The 18241-nt window shown below is 38.6% G+C and overlaps 1 long non-coding RNA gene across 1 annotated transcript in view; it reads left to right on the plus strand.

Annotated features, from left to right (window-relative positions):
* The window catches only part of LOC311438832, a 43757-nt gene extending 35830 nt beyond the window's left edge, over window positions 1-7927 (plus strand). The window contains exons 4-7 of the long non-coding RNA XR_014694349.1: window positions 3272-3450; window positions 3572-3687; window positions 5022-5073; window positions 7857-7927. This is a non-coding gene — a long non-coding RNA (uncharacterized lncRNA). The remainder of the gene's footprint in view (window positions 1-3271; window positions 3451-3571; window positions 3688-5021; window positions 5074-7856) is intronic.
* Window positions 7928-18241: the final 10314 nt, after the last annotated feature.

Below are 18241 nucleotides of genomic sequence, written 5' to 3' on the forward strand. Positions count from 1 at the left end.
CTTATGAGCCTTTTGAAATTATATGTTTCCGTTTTGCAATTTGATGCAATAATGAAGAAACTCCACATTTGTACGTTATTGTATTGCCTGTTTTTATTGTAGGAAATTAATTGCTCCTTTTATTTATGTTATTAAGGGGGGAGAAAACAATTTTGCTGTATTTTATCATTTGCTGTAATAATTATCATACTAGTAATACAACGGAAGCCATAGAAACAGAGTATATTATGTTCAAATGTCTGAACAGCTCTTAATATGCTGACACTTGTGGCTGGGGAATACTGGTATTCAAATGTACGTTGACAAACGTAACAAGTTACTAATAATATCCCTGATGAGCATAAGTTGATTTATAGTTTAGAAATGAAGAGGAAAAGAATAAGTATAGTCAATGCAATAAATTATTTTCATAGAAACAGAACAATATAGTAACTAAGCTGGCCAAATACTAAATAATAATGGAGCATTGATATTGCAGAGAGTGTCAGAATCAAGTGCTACACTAACCTGAAGTACATTCCTAGATGAGATTAAAAAAAAATAGTGACCTTCTCTGAAGGGTTTATTGCTCTGAGTACCTGGAAGAAAGAAGATACACAAGTTAGTCTGCCTTGATTTGTTTATTTTTGTCTAGAACTTGCTGGCTAGTAAGTCTGGACAAAATTCAGTTGTATGAGCTTTTTTACTGATTATATCATATCTTATTCTGTATGCCTCTCTAAAATGACCTGTGGTGTGGGTATGCCTGAGGCTAGTGAATGAGTTCATTCATCTCATTGGAATGGGTTTCTTTATATTTATGTGTGAACAGGTAAGTGCTGTAACTATTATTAATATTGCTGTGTTGGTGGGGCATGATCCTTAGAAGCAGAAAATTTATGTTCTGGAAAACTTTGAGTATTATGCATCAGTTCAGGCAATGGACCAATATACCCTGAAGTCACGTAAAACAGAGGAAACATGAAAAGACTGTAACAAAAATACATCACGATACAGAGGAGCTTCCTGTATAATTCACTTTTACATGTTAAATCCTCCATGGAGTTCACAGGCTGTTTGGTACACTTCTTTCAGGTTAAAAATACCACTGAGTATAGACATAAGAATTTATCAAAACATCATTTGTTCCATATGCTCCAGTAACACCCATCCCAGGTAATTCTTTGGTAAAGTATTCTGCCAAAGAGATAGAGCAATGAATTCCTTCTTCCTAAAGCTTATGTCAGGTAGTCTTCTGTCTGCCTTTTCCTGCCCTGTCTAAGGTAGGTTGAAATGCTTCAACATAGACACTTTGCCTTATTTGACTGAAGAGCCATATACTTTTCAGCAGCTTGTGTTTTTTTTCCAGATTATTCCCTTCAGAATTCATAGGGTGAAGCACAAGGTTAGGGATGAAGGTTAGCGGTTCCACTGCTGGTTCCGCCCAGCTTTGCTTCATGATTCTGTTTGAGGTTTCCACCAGGCACTGCTCGACATGACTTGGTGCATCACAGTGGGCCTGAGTCATGCGTCACAAACAAATCCAGCGCTTTCAGTCAATATCTACAGGTTACAGCTTAGTTGTATTCCCACTGAACAAAGATACATACTTCAAGGGCAACCATAGTTGCTCATAGCTGCTAATTTTCCTTGAAGAATGTGCTTAAGCAGTACTCTGTCCTTTCACTACCAGGAAGGTGACGGGGAAATGGCTAATGGCACAGCATGTCTGACTCTTAAGTGTACTTGCATTGCTGTATTCTCTTGACAAAATCTAAGTTCTTATCCACTGGGACAGGTGGACCTGCTGCTTCAGTAAGGAAAATGAGGGGAGGTCACAGTAGTTCCCAAGTCATGTGACAGAGGACACATACTCCAGGCAGCCGTGCTGCTAGGGAGCTGCTCTTTCCCCTTCTTCTGAAAAAGGGAATTCTGCAGGACTTCGATATTCTAAAAACAAGCAAGCTGGTGAAAGAAGATCCTTCCATTGAGGCACTCTTTATCTCAGCATCTGTCTCACCTGTCCCTTCACTGAGGCATCCGTACAGGACATAATTCATTAATCAATTCCTGTCCTTCCTGCTATTTTGTAACCGGTGTTTACACACGTCATCCCATGTCTCTGTTGTCCTTAATCCTTACTCACACCCTCCCACAACACCAATACAGTGAGATACTGCAGTGAAGGGCATGTCATCTGCATTCACAACTAAATCTATAACACACTGAACCATTTTCAAGGCTTACAAAAATGGCTGTTAGTCCATTCTCATTAACTACTGATCGCACTTTTGATCTGTTCTTGCTGCATGTTTTATTCAGGACTTCTGGTCATGCCCTCTTGTCATATCGCTGTGAGCTGTCTCTTTTGTAACTATAAGACTGTTTAGATCTTTTTGTAAATAACACAGAGCTAAAATTGTCCTAATGAGTCCGGCATACTGGTGAAATGCACACTCTCAGGTGTGTCTTTGATTCACAATGCTTATAATGTACTGAGTGATCTAAACCAACCGCTGCCTGTTGTGTTGTCCCCATCTCAGACCAGCTTGTGTTCTCAAATACTTGCTACAGAACATTAGATATTGGCTGCTTCTACTAGACAGAAATACGTAGCAGAAAAATGCATGTCCCTAAATTTCCCAATTCACCATAAAATTAATCTATTTTTTCTGCAAGTAAAATAAATTCAGGCACTGCAACTCTCTCTCAAAAAGTTTTCTCCAACTCGTAGAGAGAAATCAATGAAGAATAGCAGAGAAAGGGGAAAACATACAGATTAAAGTATATGTTATTGACCTAGTTTTACTGTATGTTTATCTGCATCCAAACCAATGTAATTAAGGCAACGGGATGGAGAGGGACTGAAGTAAGGTTACAGAAACAGTGGTCAAAAGGGTGTTCAATTCTAAGGACATTGCTGGAAGTATGAAAGCATAGCAGCATGACAGGCAGGAGAAAGAAAGGATCATGCAGGCTAATATTGCAGGGACGTAGGGGAAACAGTAGGCTATGAAGTCAGCAGTAAACACTGAAAGAGCAATCCTGAGCCCCATTAAAAAGAAGCTGGAACTTGACATAGGCAAAACAATGGTGAGGAAGCCAAGTCTTTGAAACAATACTGGAAAATAATACTTCTGGCATTAGAGACAAATAAGCTTTTTGCTGCTTAGTTTTAACTAGTTGTACTGCATATCACAATCTGCCTGTAGACGAAAAATGCAGCTCGTGCTCTTTGTGTGAATCCAATCCAAAGCGGACATTATAGCAACATTTCCTGTATTTTGAGCAGAATAGAAGCCCTGGTTAAATGGAGTGAGAAATGCAGACATTCTCCTTACTGTAATCCTTGTGATGCAAGAAGAGGAAACAGGTTTAGCACCAATTTAAACATCCCAAGACACTGCTATGGCAAGTCTGCAGTCCTGGTCAATGGGAGATTTTTGTTCATTCGATGTCATGAATTGTAGTGTAAGTAAGTGCAGTAAATTAAGCTCTTATGAAGTCTCCAATTAATTCAGCTTCTGTACTTATTTGTTGGAGATTGTCTCAATTTCTGATATTTCTTTTTCATCTCCATCTCTACCTGCAGTGCCTCAGGACGTCTTCTGTGCTGCTGCTTTTCCTGAGAGTCACAGCATCAGCTGGAGCCTGCTGAGACTTCCTCCAAAAGAGGCAGCAAGGAAAACTCACCGATACGCTCTTTTGGTTACTACACTCAAATACCTGGTTCTCATCTGTTTTTCCATAAATAATTTTTAAAGCGGGGAGAGGGGACAGAAGGGTGCATATGTTTATTAATTGAACTCAGATCCCCCCTGGCTCAATTATATTGTGCAACCTCTGTGATGCACAACACACTGCAACATTTTGACAGAACACTTGTTGTCGAGGTGTTTGTCTCTAAACCAAGTAACAACATGACCTTCTCCTGTTATATCATCTGTGTGAATGCAAATTGTATTTTATCAGTGCACCAAAAATTTGAAGCTAACAAACCTTCTTTGAGCAGTGTACTGTAACTTCTTTTGCATAATTAAACCAGAACCCCCCTTCTGGACAGGTTCACTCAGCTTTGCCTTCCCTTGAGTAATACACCTTCAGACCAGTGCCTTGTTTTGATGTATTACAATGATAGACTGAAGAGTTCATGTAATACATCATCACAGTCAGCTGTTGCTGGACGCCAAGGATTGAGAGACTGAGCCAGCTGTTTTTCTGATGTGTTCTGGTAATGCATCACTGGCCTATGGAAACTGATAATGTATTACTTCAAAATGACACTACCCAGAAAAGAAAGAGTCCAGAGGTGCAGACTCTGTATAATGAGGCATTCCAAGTACTAAACAGGGCTGCAAACTCCTGGAACAAGATGTTGGTAATAAATCAGCTTTCTATAGTATTACATTAGCAGTGTGGTTAGACGGGTATGCACAGACACTGTTGTGTGTAATCTGATTTCCAGTGCCTCTTTGTGATTCTGCTTTTGTGCAGATCAAAGATAACCCTAGCAGCAGTTTTACCTTCACTTCTCTTACAACCAAACAATTCACAATGCAAGCAACCCAGAACAAGAGACAGGGCAGAGTTACACTGTCTCAAGAAATTCATTGAGTTGGGATTCTTCCTCAGTTTGGAGCACTGTTAGAGCCACTCGGATGCCACTCTTCCAGTAAACTGAGACTATCTGAGCTCATCTGAAGCAATGCCAGTGCTCCTCGCCTTTGCCCTTGACAGGAGTATTATGTCCCGCAGGTGCAAAATAAGCTGGCCCAGAGGGCTGCAGTTGTGACTGACTTTTCCTGCAGGTTGACTGAAGGGGAGGAAGACTCCTTTAGCAGTCTCTTCATCCCCTCTCTGTTCCTTTTCCTCTGCCAAAGAGTCAAGCCAAGCAATAACTGGTCCCCAGTTATTCTGAATTAAAAAAGAAAATTATTGGAACGGGTAGCAATTCTGAACATGTCTGCCTATAAAACTCTATCTCCTTGATAAAACAGGTTTGTGTATGTGTAAAAATAACATTTCCTTGAATTTACTTTTAGCCTCAGGTCCATCAGCCACTTCACTGCCTTGGCACGTATGACTGTTAATGAAGTAAGCATCAAGTTCCAGCAGAATAAAATCACTTTCACTAAACAACACTCTAGAGCTTTCTGTAACAAATGAAAATCTATCAAATTCTGCTTGTAAGACAAAGAAGTGTAAAGACAAGATTATTTTTTTAAAGCTGTGAAGTACATTTCTACCTGTAGCTCTTCCAAATACTTCTGTTTATTTTTTGTTTCTTTTGTTGTTGTTGTCATTGTCTTTGTAGACTGCTCTATAACTTTGTATATGTAAACCTCATTATATCAATGGCAACCCCTGAAAATAAACAGATCCTGCCCTCAAACTTTACTTTCTAGTTATGGGAGGTTTAAAACAAGGGCTAAGTATATTTTCCTAAAAGTAAGTATACTTTTCTGTCCGTAGTCAGACATTATAAATCATGGTACTACAAGACATTAAATATAAAGACATTAAATATAGTTTTGTGGCATGTGATTCAGAGTCAAAAACATTCCAACCTCATTTACAAAATGGTCAATAACAGTAAAACTCATACTGCTGGCTTAAATGTAATCAAAGATTTTTGAGAGACACTTTTCCTGGCATGATTTATATTGGATCAGGTAGTTTCACAGCCTATCCTTTCACAGACGCCATAAGGACAGCATAAATGTTGTGTCAAGTACTATGACTTACCCAGCAGAAGCATGGTTGTGTGCTCAGATCTCATACCTTGGCAGTTCCCTTCATTCTCAGTACTCCAGAGAGCTGAGTATTATCAACCCCTGCCTTTTCATCTTAAAGCCAATGCTTAGCACTTTGCAAGGGCAAATTCCAGTGAGTAACATCTGTAATTTATTTCCTGCAGTTGATTATGGGTATATAATTCCAAGTGCAAATCATCTCAGTAAACCACCAAAGATTTCTGCATTATAAAACAGAAACACAAGATTTTTCTGTTCTTGCTTTTTTCAGACCACCTCATTTCATCCCCAAGATTATATACATGATTGGCAATCAACCTTGAAGCGTCACAGGAACATTTTACTCAGTCTTGGCTGCTTGTCTTTTATTTTATTCTTATTTTTAAGATATTTTTGCTTTTCCTTTAAACATTCTGGCTAAAGAGTATATAGAACAAAAGATGACACATTGGGAGTTTGGCTTTCATGGGACCAGTAGCGTGTCAGGTGTACGTTCCCTCTTTGACACCATTTTGTCACAGTTAAGTGATGATCATTAATATCTCCTTGAATGAGACTTCATGGAAATTGTAGCTCGGAACATGCAATCAGCTCATTTATGGTCTAACAAGTGTTGCCCTGAGACAGCAGTTGACTGACACAACCTTTTTTGTAAAATGCAACTTACCTGCTACTATTAGACACTGAGATTTGACTTTCTCTTTTCATTTTTGGCACATAACAAATGTCCCAGCTCTATTCTATGCATGGATAATCACAGAATTTGTATTTTACTCTTGTTACAAACTTGGACAATAAGACAAGTTTCTAATCGAAATAATTGTTTAAGATTATTACAGTGTTAATTATTGCACTGATAATAACACATTTCAGCTGACAATACATTAGCTCCATATGGAGATAAACTGCAAGGCCAGTGGATTTATCATGATAACAAAATGGAATACTGTTAACTGTGACTGTAATTTTTCCATCCATGCGCAAAGAAATCTCCCATTGATTTCATTGTCTTTTGACTGAGTGCTAGTAAGAGTTTCCTCTCCATATACATATATAACCAGATTGAATCCTAAATTAGTTTGATATCTTTATTGTTGTTATTATGCAATTGTCTAAACAAGTACAAAAAGTGTGTACCTTAGCACTGTAAGAGTAGGGCTTCTGGCTTTGAAAATGCCTTTAAAAAATAACAAACTGCAAGACAAATAAGGAATAAAACCAATTGTGCATCTATTAGGATTTTACAGGATAGATAAATAAGTGGGAGCAACAAGTCTTTACATAACAACTATTTCCTGTATGCAGAAACCCAGAAGAGATGGCTGTATGTCCATGAGATGGCTCTGTGTCCATGATCTTCCACTGTTAAACTGAAGTCTTTGCTACTGGTGATGCAAACTTTGGCTAATACAGCTCCAGTCTTTGATTATCATTTTGGGCTGTATCAACTAATGTCTTTTATCCCTGAGTTTTACTCTCATTCTGAAAAGTATCCAAGGACACTTGGTCAAAAGAAGGATTTTTCACAGTGATATGTTTTTGTAGGGAGGCAAATGTACAGAACTGAATTGTTAAAAATCTTCAGTCAAACTGTCTTCAAAGAGCTTTGCATCAGACCATAAGCTTTTCCTTAGCAGACCAAAAACTGTTAAAAAAAAAAAAAAAAAAAAAAAAAACACAAAACAACAACTTAAGGTTTTGTTTAGTTCATCTGATTCACCTCTTTCCTGAGGTTTTAAACTATGTTTATCCCTGTGCTGTTTTTCTTACTTATCTTTAGACCATATCTTTTTTCAAAATTAAATAATCCAGATCAAGAACACTATAAAATTCTTTGGACATTTTGAAAATTGTCATGGACGTTTATTTGCTAAAAAGTACATTTGACACCACAAGACTAACATTAATATGCAAATCAGTGGACTATAAAATTCGTTTTGGTGTGCCTCCAGGGCTGTATTTTTATAAATACAGAAACATAATTATGCATCCTCCAGAGAACTAAAAATAATTATACAAATTTATAACAAAGCCCAAGGCAGTGTCTCCTTTTAACTGTCTGTTTTTAATATCATTTAAATCTTGTTAAAACTTAATTACCAATTCTCTTCTGTAATAATTTAGGTGGAAGATCTGAGGTCTAAGCTTGCTGTTTGAGAGAGAGAACTTCATCAGAGAAACAAAGACACCAAGGTACAGATTGACAAAACAGGACAGTGCACATAAAAGCTTGGTAAAGGAAATGCCACTGTAGATGATGAATAGAATATACATATATCTATTAACATCCACGTGAAGTGAAACTGAGCTGATGTCTTTTATGATGGTAATATGTGTACACCTAAATATACATATACACAAATATGTGTATGTATATGTGGTAATTTATTCATTCATACTGATGTAGCTCAAACTGGTATCCACCCAGAGGGTACTCAAGGGACCAGTGCTTTCATTCTCAGTCCCTGTTCCCCAGCTGTTCTCAGTCAGGAAGGTGATGGCTGCTGGGGGCAGCTGTAAAAGTGAGTAGCTCTAAATTCAAAGCTGGCCTGGCCACAAAGTTTAGACAATATTTGGAGTGGGCACATTTAATGTTTTTCTACTGTTTGAATGCTAATAGATCCATGCTTATTTTTAAGGCTACATTTCAGAACAAGATAATCTCTTATCCATAGCTGTTAGAAACAGGTATAGTGGCAACTGTATGTTTGAATTAGAGGCATGAGGTCAGGAGGGAGGGCCTTGGCTTTGTACCCCCTGTAAAGCACCTGTTAAGCAATGTACAGCAAATGTTGCATAGTCAAACCTATTTCTTTAGACTGATTTACTGAAGATTCTCCACCCATACTGTTGTATCTGTTTGTCCAAAGACCCCAGCAATGTCATCTCTCTTTGCATTAAAGGTAAAGCACAGAGTAGAGCATATGGCTTCTCTGCCTTGAGATTCTACCCATCTCCCTGTAGGTTTGCCTTTGCTGCCAAGATGAGGAATCTAGAAAATAATCTAGGGTAGCTTCTTGACTTCCTCCGTCAGCGATAAAGACCCCATCAACATGGAGACTGCTGCCTCAGGTCTTGTCTTTGTGTCATGTTTGCCAGCCAGTGTTTAGTAACAAGTGTCGCTGTCTGGTCCTCTGCTTTGAGCTAGAGCACATTTCTGTTAGCCTCCACATCCAACTGAAAGCAGCTTTGCGTTGATTTAATTCACCCTTTTTAGTATGACCATACTCACAATGAAGGATGTGCATCCAAACTTCCAGCTATTGCACAATTTCCACTGGGCATAAATTCAAGTGATTTGGCAGAGTGTCTGGTTGGGAACCAATTCTGCTTCATTCTGTCCAGCGCATGCATTCCTTTTGATTGAAATGCCAGACGTTTGTTAGAATTACTGATGCTGGTGACAGCCATCTTCATAGCACTTCTCTGTGCTTTCAGATTGTGTATTCATTGAGTGTTAATGGAAATAAGAGATGCAAAATATTAGAGAATGCAGTATGTTACAGATTTCACATACTTGCCTTATTGAATTAACAAATAACCTGTTCATTTGCAAATATACAAATTCATCCTATTTGTGACTGACACTTTGTATGCCTCAATTTTTTCTAGAGTGATAACACTTAAATTTTAGGATGTCAAAATTATGTTTTTATTTAACCACATAGACTACTCACGAATCTTGTAGCTTTCCTGTAGGAGTGGTATCCTTCAGAGGTAGAAGTATGGAATATATAATAAGCTTATTTAATTTGTAAAACCTTGAAATTTAAATCAAGTGTTAAATAGGCTGTCATTTGCACCTGTGCAATTGAATTTGAAGTTGAGGGGTTTCCTGAGCTGGACTAGGTTGTAAATAGGTTGGTTTTATTGGGCTGTAAATACATTTGCTTCCAGTCATTGTTTGCCGTGCAGCATGACCACAGTAGGTGTGAAAATGCAGGTGTGAAACTTTCCAGGGTGTTGCTAGTCAGGCAGAAATGGCAGGAACAGGAACAGGAACAAGAGTCTGAACATGACCTTGTCTAAACTGACTCTGCTCTTAATTTGATTTTTTTTTCCACAGGTTGTGAGTTCTGGATCTATACTTTTTACAACTGAGCTTTGTAGTCTTGTCAGGCTTCAGGGAAACCTGACAGAATTGAGAACTGCCCTGAATCTACTCGTGTTGTAACCAATGTGACACAGCAGCATGGGGCCTTGTGGGGCCAGGGAGAAAAGTCCAGAGGATTGAGGCTGCAAAATTGCAAAGATGTACCTGGAGAAGGTAATTGAAAAATTGGTGTGAGCACATTTAAGAAATCTGATTTATTTGAACAGTCCAAATAAATGAGATTTTATTGCTAGGCATAGGTTTTCTCGTGATATTTCAAGAAAATACCAAAGATCACAGAAATGGCAGGAGCTTGTAAAATTCCAAAAATGTTCTCAAGCTAATTGCAATCCCCTTTGCCATTTTATTTCTGCAAAATGTGACATATTTAAACATTGCCAAAGAATATGCTTCTTAAATGTCAGTAAGTTTTTAGGAAACATAAAGACTGCAAGATGTATGACAAAAACTAAGATTCCCCAGATGAGTGCCATAGAAAATTTTCTTCTAAGAAGCCTGAGAAATTTCAGTCTGATATATACTATTAATGCAATTCTGTGGCAGCTCTTGAGGGCTGTCATTATCAGACTTGTTCCACCTGGACAACGTCAGACAACCCCAGGCAGGCAGTCATAGGAGGAAGCACTAACACCTAGCCAGCATGTACACTGTTCTTGCTGTGCCTTGGAGGCTACAATTCACAAATAATGTCCATGTGTGAAAGGGGAAAAAAAAAAAAAAAAAAGCTCCTGTTTGCTCTGCTTGAGGCTTGGGAAATATTAACTTTCAGCATTCTGCTGAGCAGCGGGTGACAGCAGTGCTGACATCCCAAAGAGGTAGGTAGTGGGAGGTGTGCAGCATGCCTGTTTACATTGCCTTATCTCCTTCATGCTGGATTCCTCTGTGGCACATTCAGTCCATTTGTCACCGAGAAATAAGATATAGTGACCAAGAGGAAGTTGCTTCAAGGGAAGGATTAATTTCATACCATGTAAGAAGGATGGCTATTGATACTGCATGAGGGGAACACTTATCATGTTGATGAATTTCATGTAGCTGATAGTGTCAAGCACAAAAAGTTTAGTTTCAGCATTGCATCCTTTGCAGCTCTTAAAGCTCTGAGGTCCAGTTGGATGGCATGGGTAGGTGGAATCCTACCTACTCTGTATCAGGTCCCACTCCTCAGTCAGTCTGTAGTAGCTCTGATGAGATACAAATTAGAGTAAGGCCCCAAAGCCTTACAGTTTATATATGTATGTCAATAACTGCTAATTGTGGAGAGAAAAGGGGTTCTTTTTCAATTAATGCTAATTGGATCTTTAACATACGGGCACTAAATTTCCTGGAAGATAAATGATGTTCGTTATGCCCCACATCCCTGAAGGGGAAAGTGCAAATGTTTCCAGAAGTTTTCCTGGGAGGAAAAATACTGTGCATTTCTTTTCTAATTGCCAGCAGTGGTGTAACTGCACAACCCCTGCAGACTGGTTAGGCTGAGAACAAGACTAGATGATGCACTGGATGCCTTCAGGTGGGTGAAGGAACAGTGAGTAGTGTTGTGACAGTCCTCAGCAGCAACACTGCAGTCATAGTATAGCAAACTTACAATGTCAAGGCTGTGTTCCAGCCTCCAGTCTCCACTCTCTTCTCCAGTTATGCACTGCCTAGCCCAGGTTATCTAAAGGTAAATGGCTGAAAAGTCTAAATAAAGAGAGTTCAAAATACATGTCAGGGGAAAAACAAACAAACACCTTCCTGTTACACTATACTACAGAATTTAGTGCTGACTTAAGAAGCAAACATGACAGCTGTGCCTCTTTACTTTGGGAACTTGTAAAGGACAGAGCAGTTACAAAAATATGATTGACAATTCTGAGGTGAAGAATATACTGATACTACACACTTTGCAGATTGCTCTATCCCCCTTGATTCAGTGGAAAATAGGTTTTGTGATACTGGTCCTTACTGGTTTAAAATTGAGACTTAGGCTTGGGGGAACCCAAATTTAGGTTTCAGCCTCTCCAGATGTCACTCTGTATCTTTGAGAATATAACCCCAGTCTACCAGTAAAAAGAGTGACTGGAAATTTATTCATGGCCATACAAAGTAACATCATTCTGAACTTAAAGGTGAAATAACTGGCCTTCTTATCTGACTGTTCTGTAACAAAACTGGTGAAAGTCTTAAAGGGGTGTGAGCTTTTCAGCTCTTGGTCTTACATGCTGAAAACATCTTTCTGCAAGATTCCCATGTGTGAAGCCAAGGCATGCCAGGAAACCCTGTATGAATATCATATCTTGACTACCTCATATGTGGAGTTTTAGTTTATCCTGGGTTATTAATCATTAATAGTTTTGTACTCAGTTCTATCACAGGGATTAGTCACAACAGTACTTGGAAGACACACTTTGATCCACTGATCAGATAATAAAATAAGAAATATCAAGTTGTTAGTTAAGTTAATGATTGACCTACTGGAGTTAATGCCCCATTTAGATTAAATATTTAAAAGTTACATTTCTGCAAAGTAATGAATCTGAACTATTTTGTTACTTTGGTTTCTTACTGATCTGTTCCAGAAAAACAACAGTCCCTGGTGAATAAAAGAAATAAATTATTGCATGTTTCAAGTGGAGTTCCTGTTAGTAAATCAGTCATTAGCCCAATTAAATAATGTTCATCTCCAGAGATGAAATGCTTCCCATATCCTGGACGAGCTAGAATATCCCCAGGATCACAGACATTTAAAACTATAATTGCAAAACACATTATTGAGATGTACAATATTTGCATAGTTTGCATTTACAATGAAAGCTTTGTGTTATTTTTCTTTATGAGGCTGTTGCTAGCAAATTGCTAGATTACCCAGAAGACTTGTTGAGATCAGAGAACAAACCTGCATAAGAAGGTCATGCCTAATACCAAAGATACCCAGCACTGTGGGCTTAAAAAAGCAGCATTATCCATTTGAAAATAGCAATAGGAGCCATGGGAAAATAGTATCCTGCAGTCCATCGGAACATGCTGATGTTAGTGAGAGTTGCTCATGCAAAATAAAGGCCAGAATTGAGTATTACATAATATATATTGGCAGTTTTAATGAGGTAAAACTGTAATATACCCTCAGGTAGTTCTTTAAATTTTGTAATTCATTTTCTTTTAACAAATATTACAAATCATGAAATACGCAAAACTGTGTTTTGATTTCTATGTGAGTTCTTTTATTTCATTTTCTTCATATTAATGCATATTTAAGTTTCAGCAGTTAAACTTCTGTGTACTGTACTTAGGGAGTATCATACAGTATACTACTACAGTATACAGTCATACAGTATACTACTGTATGAGGGAGATATGGAAAAAGTAGTGGGAGGCAGTTTATTGGTAAAGACCTGCATTTTCAGGTCACAAGGAACTTCAGTGAAGGGAAAGTTTGGAAAGAAGAACAGATAAGTGACAGAAGAACTATGCCAGTTAATGTTTTGAATGGTTAATGGAAGTGGATTTGAACCATCTTTTACCACTGCTGGTATTTTGTGAATAAGAATTTCTGCTAAGTGCCCTTGAATAGTCCTCTTACGTTTGTCATTAAATTCTATTTTGCTTCCCTTTGTAGCTGTAATGTGAACATAATACTGTCATCTTGCCTTCTCCAAATATTGAATACAGAAGAGAAAATGCTTTTCCACACTAAGCCACAACTTCACAGGCTGGTATTTTTTTTTGGCGCATATTCAGATGTCTACAAGCTTCAAACTTGATTATATGATTAGTAAATCTAATAAATTTCTTTTTTTTTTTTTTTTTTCTGTAGGTAGATGAATTTCTCCAAAAGCATATTAATTTTGATAAGGAATACATTATTGTTAAAACTGTAAAATTATCTCAGTGACCCAGAGTTCAGTTCAAAGTTTGTGCAAGCAAAATTTCACCTGCTGCTGGACACAGTGCTTGGGTTATTAACATCATTAGAGTGCAGCAGGTAGGAGTTAAACTGGTATAAATTTCTTCAGCTTTAGATTTAAAATTTTTTCTTCTTTCAGCTCTTCTTTTGTTAATGCAAAGAACTCACTTTAAGCTTATAGCCATTAAAAGGTACCAAAGAAAAAATGCAATAGATGTCACAAATTATTCTTATACTGTGAGACTGGGTTGTGTATCAGGTCTGTGCTTCAGTTGGAGGGTTCTGACCTTCCAAAAATAGCTCAGCAGAATGGTGTCTGCACAGGGACCCAGAAGGGCTGATGTTAATCCTGGTTCTCTTACTGATCTGCAGGGTGACCTTGCACAATCTGTGTGCCATTTTCCTTCTTGCTAAAATGAAAATAATAATACTTACAGCCTTTGCAAAGCACTTTCAGAGCAGAGCATATGAATCGATAACATCTTCTTAAGTATGTGAAATAGCAGAGGAAATTCTTCCCACTTGCATTAGTGCACTTTCAGCATTTAGAAATGTGAAATTATAAAGATTATTGCATGGGAGGATGAAGCTCAGAAGTGTTCCCCTAATCAATAAGTTGCCAACTGGAATGCAAAGGAAAACAGCACTAAGGTAATGTACCACTTAGTGTAATAAAGAAAGAATAAAATATGTGTTTTCAATGTGAGTATGGTGGCTACCAGTGCAGTCACACTGTATTGCAATGCTGACTTGCTTGCTTGTGCTGGTGTGGAATGGTATAAAATGTATAAACAGTCTGAAATCCCTACATTCATTTTAGTAGGAAATCATTTAGATTTTCTGGAGAGACCTGTCAGTATAGACAGAATAGGAAAGGTGGAATGTTTTGACCATGTGTGCTTGCCTTGTTCTGCATATGAGGACTTCCTTTCCTTTCAGATGTTACTGTAGCCTCCTCTTGTGCAAATCCAGCATGGATCATCTTGGCACGGTGTGGTTTACAAGGATGGCAGTAGGTCTGATACTCTGCTTTTCTCTGTATGGCTGCTGACCATCTGCAGAATCTTTTTGTGGTCCAGACAAGTGAACAAATTGTGCCTGAGTAGTGTACCTAACTTGTATAATGTCTCTCAGGATTCTGTAACAGGTACTGCACAGGCACAGCATCATCTACTGTGCAGTTTAGGTGAGTCCTAAATAAAATATTTTAAGCCATCTGTTTAATTGCATTAAAAATACCCTGATGATCTTGCACTGTCTGAATGGTCTTCAGGAAACTATTTGGCTAAAACAATTTCTCCTTGGCAATGTTTAACTAATTCACAATGTTTGCACTGTGAATTACAGCAGGTCCTCATACCTTTTGTTAGTACTCCATGTACCAGAGCCCTGCTTCCTACTACTGGGCTCACAGTTGCCTTGTTCCTTCTGCTTTCTCATCACTGCCTGCCGAGCTCTTCATGAAAGTGGAGACTTTGGGACCAGCACATGAGAGAAGGAGCTGGGCAGGAAAATCCATCCCTCTTCTTTCCCAGACAATCTTTGAGCTTCAGGCCTGGACAAGGAGGAAAGCTTGTGCCAGTTACTGCCTGTACACTCTGGCTTGGTGCCCACCATAAATCACTTGTCAGCCGAAGGACCAAAGTCTCCTCTACCAGCATAGAATGGTGAGATGTTGTCTTCGGAGTCCAGCTGGAGCAGTTTAACAAATCTTCACTTCCACCTGCCTCTTCCATCACGTCAGCTGGCAGCTTCTACTGTCCCTCATCTGAGACCCTGTACCAGGGCACAAGCACTTAAAAACACTGCTTGGAAATGATCTGGAAGAGCAACAGCGGGTGCTTGTGACTTCTCTAGTGGGTGGTAAGAATGATGAACTCTGGAAAATATGCACGGCTGCTACTGGTCATGTTTGGGGGGCGCAAGTGGATTCTTGCAGGAGGTGCCAATATTGATGTCCCTCTCTCTTTCTCTAACAGAGACTCATTTTCTTCCCTTTATTTGATTATTAAAATTTCAGTAAGCAAGACCCCAGTCTTATTCCCACCCCACCATCAGGAGGATCTCTCTCCTTCTCCCTTACAGCTGAAGTTGTGGCATGGATCAGAAACTACTTAGTGCCTTGCCAAGGCAGACCCCCAGAAATCTGCGTGCCAGCTGAGATCCTGTAGCCCTATTGCAAGGTGGCCTTCTCAGATAGACAGAAGTACCTTCCAGGTCCAGGTGTCTCAGGAGCTGTGGGGCATTCAGCAGGGCAATGGGTGAACAGAGAAATGTCCCTTAGGAGAGGACTGACCTTAGCCACCACCAGGAACTTCCCTGTAAGGCTGCTGTGGAGGCACAGGGCACAGCCCAGCAGCTGCCTGTGCCAGCTTCTCTAAATGAGGAGCCTGCAGCTCCTTGGCTCTGTGCTCTGCAGGCACAGGAGGCAGTGTTGGCCATTCGCTCTCCATGCCTGGTTCGGTCACCCCTTTGCCTTTCTGCTGGGAAAGAGGCATTGGGAACACAGGAGAGAAAGGCTCCCAATGATACAGATAAGCACCGAAGACTTGTGGCCTTGCTTTGATTTGTCATTAAGAATAAATTAAAGCCAGTCTTCTAATAGGTGTTGAAGTTGGTCTGTCATGAAGATTGCTTGAATATTCCATCCCTGACTCATGGACAAGAGTCAGTGAGTAGTTTGTACTGAGATCCAGCCCCACCCTTTCTATTCAGAAGTTCCCCTTACAGTTCAGCTAAACTGACTGAATGTCTCCCAAAACTCTCTGTAAGTATCTAAAAATTTGGACTGCAAATATTGGGTTAGCGTGGGGTCATACTGTTAGATTATCTCAGCATAAACTAAAACAAGATTGTAATGTTTATCCATTTTGCTTGATAAAAGCATAAAAGAAAATTTGCCATTGGGTGTGGTACAGTGTTTATGATTAAATGCTTTATTCATACTTGTATGTCAATCTATTAGCGTGCTGTTAATTCAAATGTTACTATGATGTATTTTATCGCCATTAGCACATTTATCACAGGTAGATGTGAAACTTAGACAAAGGTGTACATTCTCATTAATGATGAGCAGCCTATTCATCTTACTAGAGTGTAATTAATGTTAGTTATAATACTTAATTTTTCACTGTTTGTCATGGTGCATATTTAGCATTTCTTCTGTCCTTTATCAATCTGCTCTCCTATCATATGAGCACATCAAAAAGATATATGTAAGTCTCTGACCTGTTTTGATGCCTAATTTTTATACTGTTCCAAGAACTGGAATATTTTTGTTCTTACACGGTATTCAGTACAGTTAGTTAAAAAACACTGTATCATGTTGTTCACTGTTCTGGGTTAGTGGTGTTTTTTTTTTTTTTTTTTTTTTTTTTTTTGCATTAAAAACAAAACAACCAAAACAATGAAGTAAATTAGGGATGCAATGAAGACACTGAGGATCACTTGATGTAGTATTGTGCTGTGCTTGTGTGAGGTTTTAATGGTCCCAATTTTTCTCCTGGATTTTCAGTTACATTTTTCATACTACTAAGAATGTTAGTACTACTAAACTTGTTGTGTAAACAATACAGCTATGAAAAAAGTGCAAGTGTGGTGTATCTGAAAAGTATACATTATTAGCTAAAATGTGTTAGAACAGTTTATTGTTTTACATAGCTTTGTGAATAATGCTGCTAGCAGTCATAGAGTCAAACTACAATCAGTGGTGCAAGACCGGAAGAAGTTATGGCTGATGTGTCACACAGCAGGTGGAAAACACACTGTGAAGAGTTAGGTAAAAGGGTGTGACAAATGAATACATCCTTGGATTTGCTCCCCAGAATACCAATAAATATAGGTGTGCTGGAATCCTAGAAGTCCATACTTACATATGGGACTCAAGAATAATGCAACCGCCTCAGATGAACCCTGGGCACCAAAGCAGTTTTATTTCCTGCTCATCCAAAATTCCCATTAAGCTGGACTCATACTTCACGTAATACATGGGAAAATGTATTGGGAAAAAATATTTGAACTAGGTCAACCAAGTGTTTCAGGTTTAGCATTCTGTGAAAGCAGAATTTTTCTCCAAAATTTTAAAGAACTCTCTATGAGAGAAAACACGCCTATTCCTATTCATTAATTCATTTTCTTAAATGGCAGACTTTACATTTCTAAGCTCTTTTGATAATAATCAAGGTTAGAGGAATTAGCCATTATTTTCTGTGAGTTTACCTCTTTTGTAACTACTGTTTGACACAGCCTACTCTTCATGCCAGACATGAGGCTGACCACTTCGCATCTACACCATAATTAAATAGGTCTTAAACTTCCATTCAAGTCAACGAGGGCTCACCATTGCTTGCTGAGACAAACTTGGAGCTATTAGAAAAAGCTTAGAATACTTTTTGGTATGCCTTGGATTAATCATTATTTCCTTGTCACCCACCATGAGTGAAGTATAACGCATCTAAACACAGAGATTTAGCATATTTCAGTATGAAAAGTCAATTTGTACACAATCACAAG

The sequence above is a fragment of the Aythya ferina genome (genome assembly GCF_964211825.1).
Source record: "Aythya ferina genome assembly, chromosome: 6".
NCBI lineage: Eukaryota > Metazoa > Chordata > Aves > Anseriformes > Anatidae > Aythya > Aythya ferina.